The sequence below is a fragment of the Cavia porcellus genome, unplaced genomic scaffold (assembly GCF_034190915.1).
Source record: "Cavia porcellus strain 051 isolate PalLab524CR breed Dunkin Hartley unplaced genomic scaffold, mCavPor4.1 scaffold_32, whole genome shotgun sequence".
Lineage (NCBI taxonomy): Eukaryota > Metazoa > Chordata > Mammalia > Rodentia > Caviidae > Cavia > Cavia porcellus.
Window position 1 is genome coordinate 43,162,351 of NW_026947515.1, and position 14,300 is coordinate 43,176,650.

Here is a 14,300-nt window from a genome sequence, read left to right on the forward strand (position 1 = left end):
GAAAACTTTAGAAAGGGGGTGGGTGGAGGAGTTAGGCAGGAGTGTAAAGCGTAGTTGGAGACTTAGCTTCTGCTGTGTCACGTATGTGTATATATGGGTACACATGAGTGATTATGGCTGGTTGGAGGGAGGTGAATTCTCATAGTTGAGCATTTTGATGGTAGAGCTTCTTAGAAATGCAGAGACTTGGGATGAATGTGAGGCTTGCAATCTGCCACTCGAGAACCTGAGTTACTGCTTCATCCCTGCTCAGTATTTGATTTGGGACCCCTCAGCCTCTCTGTCCCTACCTTTAAAATGCAATCAAAAGCTCCTTGGGATGCTTGCTTGTTACAAGCGAAAGAAATCTGAAGTGCCCATCTGAATCTAGAAAACCCAGGGACCTGTGTAGCTCTGCCCTGTACACTGATCCCCAGCAGAGACATCTCAGGCCAGCCTCCGGTGGATAGTGGGTAGCTGGTGGGCCACATCAGGAAGAGAGCTGTTGAGATCCAGGGAAGCGTCAGCATCAGGATGTGTCCCCATGGTCAGCTGGCTTTCAGCTTCTGGTTGGTGACTCTCTAGTCCCAGCTACCTTGAAGTGACCAGTGGATCTGTGTGCACTGTGCAAACCCAGGATAACACTGTCCTTGAAGAAGTTTACACTTGATTAGTTTCCCAAATGTGCTAATGGGGCCCGCAGAATGCAGAACCTCTCTTTCTGTCCTTAGGTGGTGTTTGCTTATGGGCTTAGTCCGCTCTGTTCCCAGCCCAGGGACTTGGAAGTGAATTCATTTTGGAAAGTAGCAACTTAAAGATCTTTATTTGGCTTTGTCAGTGAATGGAGACTACCACTGAGTATTTGACAGAGAGGCAGTCCCTGATCTTAGGGCCCTGTTTCTGGCTGGCCTCCCAGAGCCTCGCTTTTAGGAAGATGCATCTTGGGTGATGCATACTTGTCTTTTATTTTTGTTTTCTTCTTTTTCTTCTTCTTCAGTAGTGGGGATTAATCTTTGAGACCTTCCCATTGAGCTACATCTCCAGCCTTTTAAATTTTTTTTCTTTACAGCCAGAGACTGGCTGAGTTGTGCTGTTGCCGAGGCTGGGGTGTAGCCTCCTGCTTCAGCCTCCCATGTTGGGAGTACAGGCGTGCACCACCATGCCTGGCTCTTGCTTGCTAAACCTAAACCCTTCTTCATTAATAATGTTTTTTGGATAATCACTCGAATTCTCCTGTCCCTCACCCCGAACACTTATTTGTAACAAACACCCTCTCTCAATCCTGCTTAATTAAAATTCAAGCCTGCCACTCACCACTACCTTCCTTTCATCCAGCCTTAACCAGCTTCCTTTTTTCCTTCTAAAGAAGGAAAGGGACTTTCTGTATGAGCTTGCTTTGCATTTTATTGTTACACTCTGTTGCTCATTCAAGTCTACATAATTTAATTTATTTTCATCTACCTTCCTGGAAAAGTACTTAAGATTTTTGCTTGTTTGATACTCCTGGGGAATGAACCCATGACCTTCTCACTAAGCTACGTGGAAAGGATCTTAATAAGTTGTCCAGGTTGGGTTCAAGCTTGCGATCCTCCTGTCTCAGCCTCTGAGAGCGAGTGCTAGGATTACAGGTGTGTACCACTGTACCTGGCTTTCCTTTAAAAAAAAGATGCATAAAGAATAACAAACACATAAAATATGATAGTAAAGGAAGAAATCCAACAGTAGAGATGTCACATGGAGCCAGCTGCCTCAAATAACTATGACCATGACTCACAGCTTCTTTAAAGCCTTTAAAATAGATAAGTAATCCTCAGTTATAAAATCACAAAAATAACCTGTTTGCTAAAAAAATGTATACCCGGTCTTGATATGAAAATGAGCAATCCATACTGATACAAAGAGCACTACAAGGAGCACACAGTCTAGTTTCTTTGTGCAAGAATAATTCTATTCAAAAAAGGTGAAATTATGACTCTTGTGCAGATACACAGTGATAAAATGACCATTTTATTTTACTTATATTAATGAGTGAACCAGGCACATGTTACCACCAGTTCAAAGGAAAAGCCGAAAGATTTTATGAGTTTACTGGAAATAAGGAAACATTGACATAATGTACAAATAGATAAGAAAGGGACTTTTTCATAGAATGAGAGGTAGGAAGTCTGTAGCAACCTTAGCCAGAAAGAATTCGTTTGCATATCTATGGTGAAGAATTATATTACATTGCTAGATTGCTATCTATAATTAATCTAGTTGCAAAATACTTCAAAGGAAATAAAAGCTTAGAATCACACCACCACCAGAAGGTTGTGTTCATGACTGTATAGTTTTCCTCTGGAAATACTCATTAATCTTTCTGGATTATTGCAGATTTCTCTCTGTGTCTCTGTCTCTGTCTCTCTGTGGCTCTCTCTTTGTTTCTCTCTCTCTCTCTCTCTCTCTTTGCATGTGTGTGTGTATGTATATGTTCTTGACCTCAAATGCTGGGTTTTTCACATGCCACAGAAGTGCTCTCCACTCTCTTTCTGTGTTCTTTTACCAGGCTTATGGAATTTATAATCAGTTAAAAATGGAAAAGTCTGTAAGACAGGCTGCTACCAAGTACTGTCTCCCCCACTCCTAAGATGGCCTTTTCCTGGGGCTCATTCCTACATTTTATGTGGCTTCCATTGCCTCTCAAGTCAAGTCCAGACTCTAACATTTACCTTTCATTTCTCTAACAACCATTTATATTTGCTGCCAGGCAATTAAGGCATAATCCAGGAGTCAGACTACGTAAGGACAGTCACAACTGACAGATAATAATTATGGTAACAATGCATGTGCGTGTTTTGTGTGTATATGTGGGGTGTGTGTGTGAGAGTGTATGTGTTTGTGTATATGTAATTGTGCACTTTCAGGGAGAAAAATTTGGGGAGTGTGGTATTTATGAGAAGAGAGGAAGGAATATGGATTTTGAAGTTTATTAGGAAAAATGTTCCAAGAAGAGTAAGTCCAGGGGAGTGTGGAAATGTCATCAGTCCTTGGAGAAACCGTGACTATCTTCCCATAGCTGGAATGAAGTGGAGTTGGGAAGAGCTTTTAGAAAGACAGCTGTGTCTTGTCTGAATTTGAAGGCCATGGTCAACTCAATGAAAGATTAAGAAGGTTTCTAGACTGAGTTTTGAAAAGAAATATGGACTCAATGTTGTGGGAAGCGATGGGATTTTGGCAACCACAGCCTGCTTTCCAATCTGTCTTTCTAAACCATGCAATTTCCTTATTTCTCAACATTTATAAAAAACAAAAAACAACAAAAACCCAAAAAACTTCAGTTCAGCTAAAGGGCCAAATGGCTTTCTCACTGAATCTGTTCATGTTTTTTTTTTTTTTTTTGTATTTGTATTTCTACCGGTACCGGGGATCGAACTCATGACTGCCTGCTTGCAAGGCAGGTGCTTATGCCGCTGAGCTAAATCCCCAGCCCCTTGTTCATGTTCTTGAACTCCTCTTTTGCTACTGATCTTGGTGTTCACCTCCCCTTGGTCCTTCTCCAAGGAAGCCTTGGTAGTCTCTATGGAAATGATTTCTGGGAGATTCTTTCTTTCGTTTTTTAAGTTTCCATCTGTGGATATTTCTCCAAATACTGGCAAGCTCCTGGAGGGCACGGCTCATTCCCATAGACAATACCTAACGACCACCTCTGATTTATGATACATGATGAATACAGACTTCAGCTACAGTCTGAGTTCCCTTTGCTGCTCCCCAGGATATATTTGGGGTATCTCAGTCCGCCATCACTAGGTGGACATCAGGGGATGCAAGCCAATTTAACAGTTAAACCCAAATCATAATTAATATAAATCTGCTCATGAAAACCTGCTTTCTCATTGATACTAACTGTAACCATTTATTAATTTAAGCATAGAAGCCAAAGTTTATTGCCAACCACGGGCCGTAGGGCGTCCAAAGTTAAAGGTGACATTTGTTTGCTGTGTGCCTGAGTTTCACAGGTAAAAGGAAGAATTCTGGTCTTGCAATATACTTGTTCTTTGCTTTTGCTTAGCAAGCAAGTTTAAGACCTTTATGTCAATGGCCTTTTAATGTAATTGTGTCGCTTAATGTAATAGGTATGGTGATACATAAATGTGTCATCTTTGAGTGGCAGACACTGAGGCCATCACCACTTTCAAGCCTGGCCCCATGGTAATTTATTATTCCAGGCTGCTCCTAATTCTCTTTATGTATCTGGGCCATGACCTTCAGTCATTCATTTTAAATATAGCTAGTTGATTCGTTTTCACTCATTCATTTATTTTTTATTAAAAAAATAAAGGAGATTAAGATAAAAGAGGACATAACAACACAGATCAGAACAGAACAATTTAAGCAACATAGTGTTTCACCACCAGATAACCGACACAACAGTAGCTACCATAGTGTCTCTTTCCTTGAAATATTTGAGTATACCTTCGTATACTATAGCTTCAAACATAACAAGACAGTGTAAAACCATTCAAGAGGATGAAAGTATTACAGGGTATTTAGAGCCAACTAACAGGAAACGAACAATGGTTTCTATATTATCTCCTTGTCTATAAAAAATTTTGTTTATACTATCACATATAATAAAATCCAATAAGATACAACATGATAAACCGATGGAGACAGAAGAACAAAAGCTTGATGGGGCTTCAAAACAAGCTGATATTAAATCAGCACTAGCTATTATAATGTATTGTTTTCTTCAAAATAACTGTTCATACCATCACAGACAATAAAATCAAACACCCCAGAATAAAACCATTCCAATTAATGAATGAAAACATTATAAGGCTTCAAAACAATATAATGGGGAATCATGATTAATACATACTTTTATGTATTCTTGTCATTTCTTACACTAGAGAGACTATTTGTTATTTATACATGTGAGTTTATTTTGCTTGTGAGTATGGTCTCAAGCCACACTCATTTATTTATAAATATCTCAATGTGGTCATTCTTTATAGCTAAGCAGTACTCCATTGTATAAAAATACCACAACTTTTTTATTCATTCCTCAGTTGATGGACACTTAGGTTGTTTCCAAGATCTGGCTATTACAAATTGTGCTGCTATAAACATGGGTGCACATATATCACTGTGGTGTGATGCTTTCAGTTCTTCTGGGAATATGCCTAGAAGTGGAATAGCTGGAACAAATGGGACTTGCAATCCCAGCTTTCTGGGAAATCTCCAAACTGGCCTCCATTTTCAAATACTTTATAAACCAGATATTTTGTTGCTTTCTTGTATTTTTTGTTTTGAAAAATCTTAACAATTTATCATGCCAAAAAAATACAAAAAAAAATCCATGAAAAACAATAAAGTTAAACCAAACATTTTTTTCTTAGAAATAATCATTTGCTTAAACAGTTACCAGGTTAAAAAAAAAGTTACTAGGTTAGTTTTCCACTGGAGTTAATGCAGGGTAAAAGGCTAATCTCGCTTGTAATTCTTAACAGCTCTCTCATAACCACTTAGTTATTTGAGCTCCTAGGAGCTTATAATTTTGTTTCGTCATGGTAGGGGTGGGGAATAGGATTGGAAAAGTTTTAAGACACAAAACTATTGCTAAAAATTTTATTTGGAGACTCACTAGTCAGGCACAATCTTCTACCACCCAGTTCTCGTAGAATATAATAAATAATGATAGGACCATGGGACCCAGGCAAGTTCAGAGAACATTACTAAATGGCTTCACCATCCAACTGTTCCCCCTCTCGTATCTCACATAAAACAAGACTCTGTATAATAATCTTGCAAATTTATGGAGCTGTTAGAATGCATGGTTGCCCATCACAATGCCAAGATGAGAGTTTGAGTTAAGCCAGAATTGAGCTTACATTTTCTCTTGCTGAAGGTTGACTCTGAAGAACTTCTAGACTTTGTCAGCTGAGAATTCCCGAAAGGAGGCCCTTCACCTGTGGTCTCATTAGGTTTCCTGTGGCCATCCCTCTGTCACTTGCTTTCTTTGTGACCTTTACAAGCACAGAAAAAGCCTCCAACTTTCATACCCTCATGAATGTCCTCTTTGATTAGAAAGAATTTTTTTCCTTCTTAGCGTGTCCTTGGGTTATTTAAAGCTTATGGTAAGGGAAGTTTATTTACACTCAGTTGAGTTCATTCTAGTTTAATTTAAAGCTCATGTCTTAAAATTTTTGTTGCCCTAATTTATACTGTTTTCAGTTGATAACCATAAAAGTTACGTTGGTTGGGCCAGAGAGAAGCAGAGAGACAGAGAGAGCATTATCTCAGACTTCAATTTAGAGCGAATGGGATTCCATTGGCCTTGTGGCAGGGAGTTGGAAGGCAACTGAGTGTTTGGTCTTCACTGTGTAGGTCTGGCTGCAGCAGTCTGGATGTATCTTTTCCCCTGTGGGAGGTGCTTGTGTGGCACTGGCCTTAAACTGTCACTGTTTTGTTCCTGGTTAGCAATATTGTCTACTGTATTTTTTTAAAGTAAGTTATATTTGTACTAAAAGCCGCACCAACTTAGCACTATAGTGCACACATGTAATCCTAGGCAGGAGGATCATAGTTCCAGGCAACTTAATGAGATCCAGTTTCAAAATAAACTTTTTTTTTTGGTACTAGGGTTCGAATTCACAACCTCATGCTTGCCAGGCAAAGCAATTCTTTCAAAAGGGCTGGGAATGTAGACCAGTGGTAGAGTCCTTGCCGAGCGTGCACAAGGCCCCAGGTTCCATCCCCAGGACTACGTGATTTCATTTCCCGTTCCTCTTTGGCTTGGATCATCTGAGTTCAGTAATGTTAACCCCAGAGGCTGGAGTTCAATTTTTGTTTCCAGCATCCTTGGGGGATACCAAGGATGGAACATAAAGTGAGCTTATACCACAAGTGGAGAAGAAGACAAAAAACACAACTCCTTCTAAAGTTTGTCTTTACACGAGCCTTTGGGTTTAAGATACAATTTGATATTTTTTTTTTAGTTGTATTTCCTTCACTTACAGCCATTCGCCAAAGGAAATAAAAACAGGAGATATAAGTAAGATTCATTTTGCCTTAACTTTGGGTAGTTTTTTTGCTTTTTAGCTCATTGACCATACTACATTAAGTCCTTGAAAAAAATTATAAAAAAAAATTATATAAACTACAAGACATTTTACAGATGAGAGAAAATCTTACAGAGATGTTAAGAAACTTGCCCAAAGCCACACAGCCAGTCCTTGAACCCCACTTTTAACTCACCAGGGTGATTAATAAGCAGATGGCTAATTTTAGGGTGCATTTGACACTGACCGCCTTTTTGCACATTTTGGGGATCTGTACTGATGCCCCTGAGATACCCTTTTATATATTGAAGTACTTAACCTCTCCTAATGTATAGCAACCTACTACTGGCTGTCAGAGGAGACAAAATAGAGCTAAGCAGATGGCACTTGTAAGGGTCACCTTACAGAATGTTAGCACAGAGGAGCATGCCTTTAAACCAGTCCAGTAATTTTTGTATGCAGGTGAAACTAACCCCGAGCCTGGGGTGGCTCATCTGAGGTCTTAATGGCAAGGTAAGAACAGGACCATGGCAGCACATACACAGGGCCTGTTCTGTGTTCATGCTGAGTCTGGTGCCCGGGTCCTGTTCTCTCTGGGCTTCTCTGATGCCCATCTGCAGGACAGGGGGAGTGATTCTCATCAGCTCTGTGCAGACCAGTGTTGCAAGTGGCCCAGAAGCTCTTGGGAAAAGCTCTGTTGACAAACATTTGCTTACCTTCTCAGGGGCACTAGGGAAAAGGTAGCAGTCCTGGGAGGTGGGGAGCTGGAGCCTGTGGGCCACACACTGCCAGGGCACAGCACTGTGGCAGGGAGGTAGCCAGGCCTGCGGAGCTTGCACTCACGAGGGGAAGGAGGTGCGACCTGGGCCCAGGATGTGCAGTGACCCTGCTGCCCCGGTACCCACAGAAGCCAGCTGAGGGTACAGAGTGCTTGGATCTGCACTGCCCCGTGGGCCCAGCTGACAGCACTTTCTAAAAGCCAGCTTCCCAGAAACTCAAATTCTCCTTTTTTCTCTAATTATTTTTTTTAAGTTATTATTTTTTTTTTTCCAAGAAAGTGGATGCAGATCCCTAGGATTTCACATGATTTGTCCCTCCCCACACACAGTGAGCCCCAGTAAACAGAAGCAATACCCCGGAGAGCTCCTACACAAAAGGCTATTAGCTTTTAATTGAAACCCTCTCTCCTTCCTGCAGAGGCCTCTTCCCGGAACAGGAACTGGCAGCCTCTGTGGCCCAGGACTTGCACCCGAGGATGAAGATTTGGCCCAAATAAAAGGGAGATCCAGCTGACCCAGGGCCTTGAGACGGTCTTTTGCACCCCACCCCTTCATGGCATTCAAAGGCTTTTCTTCTTGTATTGAAACTTCACGACAATAGAGGTCCAGTCCTTTCTGAGGTGGTTGGGGGATGGGAGTGTAGAATAGAGAGTGGGTTTGGAAGAGGAGGAGGGCTGGAGAGTCCAGTCTTTGTTATTTCTGTTCTTCACAACCTATTACAATAAAAAAAAAAAAAAAAAGACCAGCAGCTGGGCAGCAAAAGGGGCCATAAACATTTGAAGGAATCATTGCATCACACCCAACAGCCCCAAAGATCTGGTAGCAAGACCTGAAATTGAGAGCCCTGAGCTATTTACAGTTTCATCTAAAATTATTTTAAACCCTCCCAAAGGAGTGCTTTGATATGCAAACGTCTCCCTCAAATGGAGATAATTATTGATGGAGATGTGGGAGCAGGAAGGAAGCAGGGTCCAGATAAAGAGGGGGCCAGTGATAGCATCTTCTTCCCACACTCCTCCCTGCCAAACTCAGCCCCTTGGGAAGAAAGAGACTTTAAAGAAGAAACTTCCCCAGTTACAGGCACAGTTCAGGTTACACCTCTCTGCCGTCATTGTCCTGGAATCTGTTAAGTTTCCTAGGAAAAGCTCCTTTTCTCATGGATGGCTGGGTGGGTTCCCTTCCTGGAGGAAAGAAAGGGGAGCAGAGAGTTAACTTTCCTTGCCCTACTCCTGGGCTTCCTGGGATTCGTGATGTCTTAAAAGTGTAAAGACCCCTGGGAGGTTTTGTGGGGGTCGCTACTTAGGTTTGGTGAGTTGGCTTCAGAGAGGAGCATTAACCTCTGATGGCGAACCTTTTAGAGACGAGTGCCCAAACTTCAAACCAATACCCACTTATCACAAAGTGCAATTATACCTGAATACTAAGGTTTTGGCTTAGAAAAAACGACTCATACATGAGCATCTTCTGTCTAAAAGGAAAATCAGCTTCTGCTCCATAGGTTCTGCACGACTGCAATAAAAGGTCCTGTGAGTCCTGATTGTGATTAGGACTGTACTCACCTTGGAAATTTTCTCTCTTTTCTCCTTGAATTTTCTTTTGAACATCCTTGAACACTAACTTACAGCACCAAATGCCTGGCCCCAGACCTGCCGCGTTTTTTACCTCTGTCTGGACTTTCATACTGGCCCTCTGAGTGGGTTTCCTGGACCTTTCTCCGGTGGGGAGTTTGAAGCAACTTGTCCAGCAAATGCTGAGCCTAGAAAAAGCCCAACTTCTCTAGCACCGAGGGGCTTGGGCTACTCCAGCTCAGCATGGTGATGCGCTGTAGCCAGAGTCTCTGACAACCTCTTTGAAAAGTTCAGAGGAGCCTGAGGGCAGCCTAAGGGATACAGTTCAGCTCAGGCGTGTAGCCCCTACCTGGCAAGGGAGAAGTACTGAGTTCAATTCCTAGAACCAAAAAAACAAGTTTGATCAGGGTGATATAGCTCAGCTCAGCAACACAGCCCCTGCCTGGCAAGGGAGAAGTCCTGAGTTCAATTCCTGGCACCAAAAGAACAAGTTTGACCAGGGTGAGAAGCCTTGTCACAATCTTGGAATCTTATCTTTTTCATTAAAAAAAATCAAATTTAAATTTTTTAAGTAGTTTTAGGTTTCTGACAAAGTTGGACAGAAGTCACAGATTCCCCATATACCCTCTGTTGTACACATGCGTACATAACCTTCCCATTATGGAATATTTCTTTTTTTTTTTTTTTTTTTTTTTGTCTTTTTCCTTTTTATCATTACGGGGGATTGAACTCACTACTGCCTGCTTGCAAGGCAGGCACTGATGCCGCTGAGCTAAATCCCCAGCCCCACCTTCCCGTTATGGACATCTGTACCAGACTGGTATGTTTGTTACAATCTATGAACATCCATGGTCAAACTGTTATCGTTTTCACTCTTGGTGTTGTACATCCTGTGGCTTTGGAAAGGTGTAATGATGTGTTTTAGCTTGAGTTTTGAATGTTCCCCAAAGACCCTGTACATTAAAGGCTTGGTCTTCTGTCTATGGAGACCAACTACTGGGAGGTTGTGGAACCTTTAGGAACTGGGACAAACAGAGGGATGTTAGGATACTGGGGTGTGCCTTTGCAGGAGATCCTGGCCTCTTCCTTCTGTTTTCCAGACATCAGAATGTGGCCAGTTTTTCTCCAGTGTGCATTCACTCCCTGCCTTACTGTTCCACCTCATCACAGCCCCTCAGGCAACAGGACCATGACCTGAAACCGTGAGCCAAAATAAACCTTTCGTAAGCTTATTATCTCAAGTGTTTTGTCACAGTGATGGAAAGCTGCCCAATGTATCCACCATTATAGTGTTCTCTGCAGAGAAGTTTCATTACCCTAAAACATCTGCTCCATCCATTCTCATCTTCCTCTTTGGCATCCCAGTGTTTTTCAGTTTGGCTGTTGTTTATGGATTTATCAGCTACTCAAAAAATTACCACAATATTTGTTTTATCAAATGAAAAAAGCATCTTTATTATAAGCGTATCATTTTACAAATTGCTAGAGGCTGGATATGGACATTGCAATTTGCTGGTCTGTGCCTTTGGAATTCTGGTCAGAATAGCTCATCAGAAGAAGCAGAACCACTTCAGCTTTCTCTGTTAGGATGATTTTACAGAGAAAGTAGCTGAGGTACAGGATTATGCACATATCACTAAGAAGACATCCCCATTAGAAGCAGAGAATGTCATAAAAATAGCTTGTCTTTTTAAAAAAAGCAACAGTAAATATGTTACATCAACATTTCCATGTCTTCACTGACCATTTTCTCATTTCAAGAATATCTTTTCAAAAGAAAGATTTGGACAGATTTGATTCTTAGGGAATTTGTCAAATCTTTATTGGACAGAGCAATAAAAGAGAATTTGAGGGTTTGATAGAGCTGTTCTATATTTTGAGCATGTGTTACTGAATTCTACACATCAGTCAAAATTCTTAGAAATGGGAATCGAGTGATTTTTAGGGGGCTGGGGATGTAGCTTGGTGGTAGAGAGCTTCTTTAGTATGTGTGAGTTCCAGGATTCATCCCCAGCGGTGCTTAAAGGCGGCTATGTGTTAATAAATATAAGCTTAAAAAAAGTAAATTTTTAAAAAGAAGTAAAATGTGTTTACTGGAGTTCAAAAATAAGGAATACTTCTAGAACTAAGCAAGGAAGAGGAGAAAGGGTTTGGCCAAGATCCTCACATGATCTTTCAAATTCTCATTTGGGTGGGAAGACTGGACCCACCCCAAGCCAGTGCAGGCTGTACCCTGTCCTTCTCTCTGAAGTGTATTAATTTCTATCATCTGTTTTGTGTAAATGATTCCCAGCATCTGTTTGACTGTAGTGAGTTAGGTTATGCCCACTGCAATAATCTAGCTTTCTTTTTATTATTGTGTAATTTACCAATTCAAAAAATAAATTCAGTTGGGTAGGGATGGGGATGTCATTAGAAGACGAAGCAAAGAATGACAATCAGGACAGCATTTGTTACTGGAAAATACCATTATTAGAGGCCTTTTTAGAACTTCTCTGGTTCATTCTAATCCCCTGCTTCTTTGGGTTTAAAGGTTTTCCTTCTAGAAGGCAGCCTCAGCAGCTTGTAAGACCTCTGCTCCCAACCTAGGAAATTCTGCTCCTCAAAGCCATAGATAGCCATTCCCAGGAGAAACTGACCCAGCAGGTGGTAGATCCACCTTTTGGCCTGATTTCTTCAAGTTTGGAGAGAAAAGACAGGAGCTTATCTATAACCTGAGGCTGGAGATTCTAATCTCCTCCTTCCTTCCCTGCCTAAAGATAAGAGAGGCAGCAAACAGTCTGGTGGGCATATTTTACATTCATTCATCTTAGTTTCAGGGATTTTTGTTCCCTCTTTGCGTTGCTGGAGATGGAACCCAGGACCTCATGCACGTTACACAAATGCATTGCCACCGACCAGTGCTCCAGACCTCATGGGACCCTTTTTCTTGATGAAGGAGTTTCGTTTTTAAGCCACAAACCTTGATAAATGAGATAATCTACTACTAGAAATTGTTCTTCACCTGATTTTAATTTCTGCTTAAGATGACAGGCTCCAGCGTTCGATGGTGAAAATGTTAGTTGTCTCTCTTTTTTTTTTTTTTGTCCTTTTCTTTTTTATCGGTACCGGGAATCAAACTCACGACTGTCTGCTTGCAAGGCAGGCGCTTATGCCGCTGAGCTAAATCCCCAACCCCCTGTTAGTTGCCTCTGTTAGCTTTCCTTTATTACCTGAGCAAAAGTGACTTCTGTTTCTTTTAGGTTGTTACACTTTGCTGACAGTCTGACTGTGTTTCATAACTAGCTATTGTGGTGGTCGTGGTGGTGGTATGTGTATGTTAGTTATGAGAAACATCTTTTTTGTCTTTTTGTATTAAGGCTGATTGTATATTTCTTGTCTCTGCAATCTCTAGACCATCAGAGCATACCGTCTCCTTTGTGATATATTTTTAGGCCTTTAGCTCAAATAGTAACCCTTAGATTAACCAAATAACCTTTGTTCTGCTCACAATCCTGTGTCCTACCCTCTTGTCATCCTAGTGGCCTTCTGTATCCATAGTGTCTTCATTTGTGTGCACACAAACATCAGTAGCCTGAATTCCTGTCTGGTTCCAGAACCATAGAAATCACAGAGAATGATTTCCAGTGATTGCTGTGCATTTAGGGTCACCCAAAGATTTCCATGTTGGGGTCCCATGAGGATGTCTTGATTCATTCTGTTTGAGGCAAGGCTCAAACACCCAGTCCTTTTGAAAACACCCTAGGTGGTTCTAATGTGCAATAGGGTGAAACTATCTTTCACAGAGGCTGCACAGGACTTTCTTGTAAGTATCTTCAAACAAGTTGAAAGCCTTGACTGCTATCTCTAAACTCACCTGGCTCTCAAGATCCTGCTCCGTGACCCAGCTCTTCAAAGCCATGAAAGTTCCTGCAAGTTCACTGCGCTTGTTATCCCCAGGCCTTAATAGATGAGAAACTTGCTTCACCCTTGAGGTGTAATAAAAAAGGCAGATCTTTTGTACTTGCTGTCACCCCGAAGTTAGTGGGAGGCACACCTGCCTCTTTAGTATCTCTAGGATGTCTTAAGGGACTCTTTGCATGAGTTGTCAGCAGTGTGTCTTCCTGAGTATTGCACTGGACGTACTGTCCAGCCCTGTCAGTTTCTCAAGCGTTTGTCAGTGACATGGACCAATTTTCTGTGCTTTCAAGGAAGTAACCTTTCTTGCTCATGTGGCAAGAAGGGGAGGACAAGTCCCAGCCAGAGGCGCTGTTGCAATGATTGGTAATTTTCCAGACCTCATAAAATGCTGTTAACAATGGGAATATGAGAGCCAAAGAGGTCTATTGTTTCAAAATCTGACTCACATTTGAACAATTATGATCAGCCATGATCTGATTAGCACCAAAATACCTACTATTAAGATTCTAATCTGTGAGTGGGAGAAAAGAAAATACAGATATCGATTTTAAAAGGGATCAGGTATGTACTGTCTGTGTTTGTGATCATCTTAAGAAATAAGGAGCATTGATAGGGAGACAAACCCAGAGTCCCAACTCTGACCTGTAGGCTGGCAACCCAGTCCAAGAGATTTGTTCCTATTAAATGCAGGATTACAATACCTACCTCAAAGGCTTTGAGGAAGGACTAAATCAGATAATGTGTGTGAAAGTTTCTTTGCAAGCTCCAAAGCACTCTATAATTATTAGCTATGACTAGCTGTTTGAGAAACTGGCTTTCTTAATGAGCTGCTTAATTAACCTTCATGACTGTTCACCTCCTGGAGGCCATTCCAGGCTGGAAATGGGTACAGGGCCTGTGCAGGGGTGTCACCCTTGTCCACAACCTCATGCTTTCTTTCTGAGCCGCGGTTAAGCCCAGAAGTTTTCTGAGTTCGAAGAAGGTAGCATGATCAGAGAACGGAAGTGAATGGGGGTCCAGGAAGCAGATGGGAA

The 14,300-nt window shown here is 41.5% G+C and overlaps 1 protein-coding gene across 1 annotated transcript in view; it reads left to right on the forward strand.

Annotated features, from left to right (window-relative positions):
- The window catches only part of Hs3st3b1 (heparan sulfate-glucosamine 3-sulfotransferase 3B1), a 39,510-nt gene that overhangs the window by 18,560 nt on the left and 6,650 nt on the right, over positions 1 to 14,300 (forward strand). The window lies entirely within an intron of this gene.